Raw genomic sequence first — 8,018 nt, 5'->3', positions numbered from 1 at the left:
AACGCATTTGAGTGCGTTTATATTTGGGATGTTAAACAACGTAAATCCGTAATATATCAATGTATGGTAGCTGATAAAGTGTGTATAATTTTAGTGCACGTAGCAGATAAGATTGTTGGAAAAGAATGCATAAATTTTCTTATCATGAATACATCACCAAGCAACTGGACGTACGCAACTGTACGTTTTAATAATTTTATATAGGGGGAGCAAACGTTGAGCAGTACGCTCCAAGTCTTCAGTCTTAGTAAACAAAGCTGTAGTTCCCGCTTCAACACGCTCTATTAGTTTACTCGCTTCTCTGCTTTCGGCGTTCAGATAATTATTTTATTGCACGACTAAAGAACAGCAATTACTACACCAAAATTGATTATCGAGCAACGATTTGCCAGTAAATCTATTTTTGGTGAGGTTTTCGTTGCATGAAATTAGTATTTACGAAGATTTCTGCTTTCGGACCCTTTAAGTACAAATGGTGTTGCGGGGTGGGCTATCTCCAACAGAGCAACAAGTATTCGCATATTTGTATAGGGAAGCGATTGCATCACATATGCGTTCAAGACGCAGATGTGCACTGGATTTCTATAAAAATGTGCCCAAGCTCAAACTCATGAAAGTGTATGATAGACAACTTATCGATGAAGGCACCATTCCTATACTTAATGCAATTTTTCTTGGTTTCCTCGCAAGTTTCCTAAATATGAAATACGCTCGTCCTCCAGGCATTTACGCTTTATTGCTTTTATTGTTGGCGGTCATAGCAGTTCATATTTAAAGGAACTTTTTTAGAAGGAACGTAAGCACCTGTCCTTTCATAGAAAGTGCCGACATCGATGGCGATATATTTGGACGTTTAATCACCTTTGCAATATCGGAGAGAGATAAAAATGGTATGTGTGTTTTTCGTGTTTTTATTAATAGCGTAAGCGGAGTGCCAATATTTATATACCCTAAAACTCAATCAATCAATCGATCAAGTGGCAAATGTAAATTTTTTAATCGATTGTACTATAGTTACCAAGGGTGTATACAAGTTCCTTGGTTTAAAGCAGAGTTAGTAGCTGCATCGGCTGTTGGTGGCATTGTTTACTTTGCGTTCACTACTCGTATCAAAGCGCAGGGTTGGATGAAGCAGTTGTATGCGATGCAATCTTGTTTAGTGAGATTCGTATGTGAACATAAATGTGACCTTTTTTTTTTAACAGACGAAAAAGTAAATTACTAAATGAAAACCTGGAACGTTCATAAAAACGAATGCCCATCCCTAAAGCGCATTTATCCACGTATTCTGCCCGATGCTGCACGAATGTTATGTACATAATCATTCACTTATACACAGACATGTTCGCGACGCTTTCGTGATCTCTTGTCCCATTAAGCAGGGATTAGGAATGACGTGCGCCGCTTAGAACACTTGGAGTTTTTAAGCATGGGGTTGAAGTATATGATAGGGGATAGCGTTCTTGTGCAAAATTTTCAGTTGACAAGCATCTATTGTAGGTTGATCACAAACGACTTCAGCATAATCGATCCCGAAATGAATTCTATAGCCACTGCCATTTACTTGGGTTTCTCCGTCACAGATCATAGCTGCACATCAAATGCGGTTGCTACCTTCGAAGGTCCTTACACTTCACATACAAGCGACTGAAGATATCGAGCACTTGGCTTGGTCAAAGATCTTTATTACGCTCCGAACTTAAATCAAATTACTATTTCCTTTGTATGTGTCCGAGATGCGCAGATGTGCACCGGACGTATGACATGCTTGCCGCAGCTTGAGGTTATTAAAAATATCATGATATAAATCTCATCAATTGTCCACATTGTGATGTTGGCATTAGTCCGAAGCAACGGAATGGTTATAATGAGGCAATGACAATAACAAGAGCACTTTTGGAGAATATAAAGACGTGGCAGACTTAGATGCGTACAAAATCTGCCTCGCGAAATATTTAGTGGATGTATAAAAAGTTTGGATGCTGCATTTGATATAACTTTCGACGTATCTAAATGCGAAAACATTAGAGTATGGCAACGAATTAGTGCTGGGATTTAGGAAATACTATGGCGAATGGCATTCATGGTTGGGTTTGCTCTATTTACAATTGGTGAAATTCAATTTTACTAGCGTCAATCAAGCGAAGTTGTACGCACCTTGAATGAGGCACATACTAGTTAGTTGCGCATGGCCGTGATAAGTTTTTTACGCGAGCAATTACAGCCCATGTTGGGACAAGTTATTACCGAATGCAGCGCCTAATAAAGGTGTTAAACTTGTATTTGGTAACATGTAGGTTCTAAGGCTTCTATGTAGTACGTAAACTAATTCATTATTTTTTTACTTAATAGGCGCTTAACCGTTTAAAACGGTTATTTGTTAATTGTAGATTATTCACAGAGCATAAAGGTACATGCCATAATGTATGCACGCAGGTAGAAACTAATTTATGTTAGTCGAGCGATATTCCAAATTTACCTTTTGTACATTCGATTCGAAAGTTAATTCTATTTGTAGTTAAAATTCGATTTAAATTCATGCCAGCGCTTTATCACTCTATATTCAAATTTCAAATTAAATTTTGAGAATGATATTTGTCACCAAATCGCTTGTTTTATTTTTCGAAAACGGAAGAAAAGTGTCCCTTTTCACAAGGGTACTTAACATGTAACCCTATTCGTCCTACTTTTTTATGCAAATATATAAATAATTTACTTTTTTCTTTTCACACCTTTCGTTTGATCTTTGGCGTACGGGCTGACGGCAGGATATCCGCGCTTGTACGGGATACCGGCACTTGGTATCAGTTGTATCAAAGTTTGTTGAAATAATCAAAAATTAAAATCCGTTTGTTCGAAAAAGAGGGGAAAACTATATATTTAAACACAAGCGGTTGCGGGCGCAATGTGCCAAATATATCTAGCAAACACTCAAAAAAAAAGAAAATTTGAGGATTTCTGGGGTTCCCGCTCTGGGTGAGCGAGTGAATTTGGGTTTTTTGGAAAAAAATAAAAATAAAAGTAGAATGGGCCGAGTCCCTTTAGGTTCTGTGCAGATATCGGATCTGCGTTAGGTTATTGGTTCGCCTCGTTTCGGCTGAACTAGAGCTGGGTTTTTGGGCATTCCCTCAACGGAACTCTTCCGTCTTTCTGTTAGGCATTCCCTCCGTCTCCGTTACCGTGGCGAGCACGGCGATTCCGCTGTGGCACATTGTGAATTTTTTAAAATTAAAAATAGAAAGGGTCGAATACTTTAGGTTGTTTGGAATCCGTAGTGGGAGCCTACCACGGTGAGTCCCGGTGTAGGAGTAGCGTAGTGTATAGGTTATGCTCTCACGGGTACGAGATGAGTTCGGTGGGAATACCTAATTGGAAGTCTGTGAGGGAGAGGAACGAAGGGATTGTTAGGAGGAGCTCTTAGCCTTCTCGAAATCCGTTTCTTCCGTTGGAAGAATGATCAGTTTGACGAACGGTCGTCTGACTTGACTCTTATCGGTTTTGAGGTCGACTACGCGTACTCGGTCATCTTCGCCGTGTCGGAGTACATCCGCATGGGCATCCGCGCCTAGATATGAAACGGGTAAATGCCGCAAGAAATGATGGTGTGCTGAGGTCAGTAGTGGCCTCCAGAAGAATTGCTCGTGTGGAAAAACACATGAAAAGGCAAACATAGCCTTTGGATAGTCGACACCCTCTGCCGCGGTAACTTTTAATGTCGAAGGGTCCGGCGAAGTCGACTCCAGTATTTGTGAATGCACGGCTGAATGTCGTGCGTTCGCGAGGGTGAATACCCATAAGTTGGGTCTGGGCCCGTTTTCGGTGTATATCAATATCAGAGCTTTAACTGCTGAAGCATCTTTACCTCCTTGGAATAACATTTGGTTTGAAGCAGACATAAATAAAAAGGTTGAACGTTTTCCAATTTGGTTAACTACCTATTATAAATATTATATAAATATCTCCCACTTAATATAATTAGAGTGAATAAAAATAAGCAAAAATGGTTCAATCGAAGTACTTCAGGCAATAAAAGCAAGAAATAAAAGCTATTCACTTTGGAGGAAATTCTCTTGTGAAGAAAACTGGCAGGCTTATAAGATATTGCGAAACAGAGGTACGAAAATTACTAGGGATGCCAAAAGGTGTTATTTCCAAAGCAAACTTGATGTATGCCTACCACCAAAGATTCTCTGGAATAATCTAAAACAACTTGGTATTAAGACTGATTTAAAATCGGAATACTCGATTAATTGTAATGAAGTTACCGAATGAGAGTGAGTTAAATATTTCCAGCGACGATTCTTTGCTTGATTGGTGCAGTAAATTTAGCTTTTCTAATATCACTGAATCTGAAACAATACAATCCATACTTTCGATAAAATCAAATGCAACAGGGGAAGATAAGATAAGTCTAAGATTTATTAAACTTATATTACCATATGTGATTGCACCTTTGACGCATATTTTAAATTTTGCTGAGTTTTCCTGATGCTTGGAAAGTGGATAATATTATACCTATTCCAAAAAAGGTAATGCTTCTTAACCATGTGATTTTCGGCTAATAATTATCTTCCATGTTTATCAAAAGTTTTGGAAAAGCTCTGTCAAACCAGATTAGGAAATATCTGACTGGAGAAAATCTGCTTTCAGAAAATCAATCAGGTTTTCGCATTGGAGATAGTTGTTCAACAGCTATGCTCAAGGGTTTAGAAGACATACGACCAAACTTTGACAATGGCGACCTCATAATTCTTACATTGTCGGACTTTTCTAAAGCATTCGACAGGGCCTTCCACAGAATTCTCCTGCATAAGCTAAACAAATATTTTGGATTCAGTAGCCATGCTGTAAAGCTACATGAAAGCTATTTGACAAACAGGTACCAACGGGTGATATGTAGAGATAGTGGATCCAGGTTATTACCAGTAAAATCTGGGGTACCACAAGGTTCTATTCTTGATCCAATTTTATTTAGTTTGCACATTAATGACATAGAAAAATGCGGTCGTAATGTATCTATTCATCTCTACGCCGATGATGCTCAGGTATACCTTTCTGCCCCTCTTAGCTTAATACAGGATTTTGTTTGCCGATTAAGTGAAGATTTAGAAGCTATATTTCAATGGTCTAAAAAGAACAAGCTACACCTTAATGCATCCAAAATACAGCCGATCGCTTAGATTAGATTAGATTAGATTTATTCATTTTCTTTCAAATCAAAATAACTTTTACATGTTTACATATATAAAATTGCCACTTAAATAAATACATTGAAATTGAAAGAAAAGTAAAGCATTCTGTAAAGTTATCTAAAACTTTAGTTTTGAATGCCATCTCAAAAAAATTAATAAATATATACAAATGTGTGAGGGGTGAAAATAGTTAATAAGTTGAAGTTAAAGTTACAAAATGTAAAATAAAATGTATAAAAATAGAAAATAAAAATGTTGAAATTAAATTACTAAGTGGTAGAATTCAGCAATGTCATGATGTCATCGTGTGACTGCTCTAATAAAAATGATTTGACATGTTTTAAAATTCGCGCATATTTCTATACGTGTCATTGTATAGACGCAGGTAGCGTATTGAAAGCTTTACAAGATACGATAGTAAAAAAGTTATTATAATGGGTAGTACGAGATGTGGGAACAACAACAAGTCCGAGTGAGTTTTGCCTCAAATTATAATTATCCGTGACTAGGCTGTGTAAATACCCACAACGAATAAAGAATATTTTTAAAGTCTTGTAATAGTACATGTGTTTTACTGGAAGAATTTTCAGCTCTCTAAACAACTCCGGAAATATGATCATATTTCGAACTTCTCAAAAACTATTCTTGAATTCAGTTTATCAGCGTTCTTTGACCGTCGATTACTAATGTAAGGTCCCATTTTGGAACCTCTGAAAAATTGATGTGCGCTTTGCACGTTCAACTCACTCCACATATAACACGTATTTGTAGTTTAGTTTCAGTTCTTTATTTATGTTGTTTTTAGTTTCTTTTTGGTACAATATATATTTTATAATTTACTTTACACTTTAATTGGTTTCATGAGTTTGTATTTAAAGAATATTTTATTTTCTCCCACACTTCGTGTTGCTTTCAATGTCCAAATTTTAATAATGGCCGGTCTTTTTCTGCCGAGCCGAATTGCTCTGTTTCCAAGTTCTTCCAACCCTTTTGTCCATTCATAGTAGACAACGGGTGTTGCAGCAATTTGGAAATAGGGTGACATTTTTATTATTTGCTAGGCTGCTGTTACATCATCCCCCTTAGGGAAAAAAAAGGTTGAAGTCGACAAGTTGATCAAGTTTGTCGGCTTCAACTTTTTTTTGGTGGTATGAGTTTTAAATAATACCTTCCAAATGGCAAATTAAAAATGAAAAAAAAAAATTGGACTCATGCGGCAGATATACTTAAGTTAACTTAGTTAATATAATTAATTACATTTGTATTTTAACCTATATATTTACGTATATGAATATTTGTAGTTTTTGTTTGTGTTTTTTTTTTTGTAAGTTAGCTTAGTTAATTCAATTAACTGCATTGGTGTTAGTTTATTTAAAAATAAGGTAACTATTTTACTCTATTAAAATTTTATTAGTGCAAAGTTTTGTTTTTGTATTTTCGTATGCACAATATTTCTTATTGTTTTAGATATTGTGTGTTAAATATTCTGATGTTATACAAAAAATTGAATTTAAAATTATGATTATTTTTATTATAATTATTTTTTTTAAGTTTAAATATTATTGGTTTTTCTACGGTAATATAAAATGTTACTTTACTTTTCGTTTTTTTTTTGTGTTTTATCAAAAATAGATACATTAAGTTCGTTAATTTTGGTTATAGTAAATATTTTCGTGTTTGTGATGTGGTTCTTTCTGTAAAATTACTGTATCTCAATTAACGGACATGCCGTTTTATCAAACAGATTTTTATTTTGTAATTTATTTTTATTTGTTAGGTTTTGTGCCATTTTGTGTGCTTTCTGCATTCTAAACTTAACTTCTTTAGCATAGTTTTCGACATTATAAATTGGGTCAATTTTTTCTTTTGTTAATTCATTAGGCAAAGTTGCTTTTGCTGGTGTGATGGTAGCGTGCTCCGTCTACCACACCGTATGCCCTGGGTTCACACCCCGGGCAAAGCAACATCAAAAAAATTTTAGAAATAAGGTTTTTCAATTAGAAGAAAATTTTTCTAAGCGGGGTCGCGCCTCGAGTGTGTGTGGCAAGCGCTCCGAGTGTATTTCTGTCATGAAAAGCTCTCAGTGAAAACTCATCTGCCTTGCAGATGCCGTCGGAGTCGGCATAAAACATGTAGGTCCCGTCTGGCCAATTTGTAGGGAAAATCAAGAGGAGCACGACACAAACTGGAAGAGAAGCCCGGCCTTAGATCCCTTCGGAGGTTATCGCGCCTTCCATTTATTTTATTTTTTAACTCGAAAGAAGAAAATTGAGTGTCAAAAACTGTGCTTGTGGTAGTATTGTGTAAAAATGTGAAATATTTTAAATATACATCCCAGTCTGAAAAGAATTCGTTTCAATATGCAGGTAAGTTTTCATTAACGACTCTATGATTACGTTCAATTGTACCAACAGTTTCGTGATGGTATGCAGTTGAAAAATTATGTTTAATATTTAAAAGTTTAGTTAATTCTTCGAATAATTCATTTTTAAATTCTGTACCTAAATCTGATTTTATGGCATTCGTTGTTCCGTATGTTAGAATGAATCCTTCAAAAAGTGCAGATGCAATTGTTTTTGCTGAATTGTCTGGCACAGCGATTGTTACCAGATATATAGTCATGTCGCAGATCATGGTAAGTGCGAACTTGTTACCATATTTGGACTCAGGTAGGGGTCCTATTGTGTCGATTACTAATATATCGAATGCTTTACAAGGCGTTGGTGTTAAAACAAGTTTTTCTTTTGTTTTAGGTTTAACCTTGTTTAAAAGACAATCATTACAACTTTTGATATATTTCGATATATCACGAGTCATATCTTTCCA

The 8,018-nt window shown here is 35.9% G+C and overlaps 1 pseudogene; it reads left to right on the top strand.

Annotated features, from left to right (window-relative positions):
* Positions 1–1,225: 1,225 nt before the first annotated feature.
* Positions 1,226–2,131, top strand: LOC137234407 (histone-lysine N-methyltransferase SMYD3-like; annotated as a pseudogene).
* Positions 2,132–8,018: the final 5,887 nt, after the last annotated feature.

This window comes from Eurosta solidaginis, chromosome X, assembly GCF_040869045.1.
Source record: "Eurosta solidaginis isolate ZX-2024a chromosome X, ASM4086904v1, whole genome shotgun sequence".
Taxonomy (NCBI): domain Eukaryota; kingdom Metazoa; phylum Arthropoda; class Insecta; order Diptera; family Tephritidae; genus Eurosta; species Eurosta solidaginis.
Note: the sequence above shows the minus strand (reverse complement) of the source record. Positions and strands in the feature narration are given on the sequence as shown.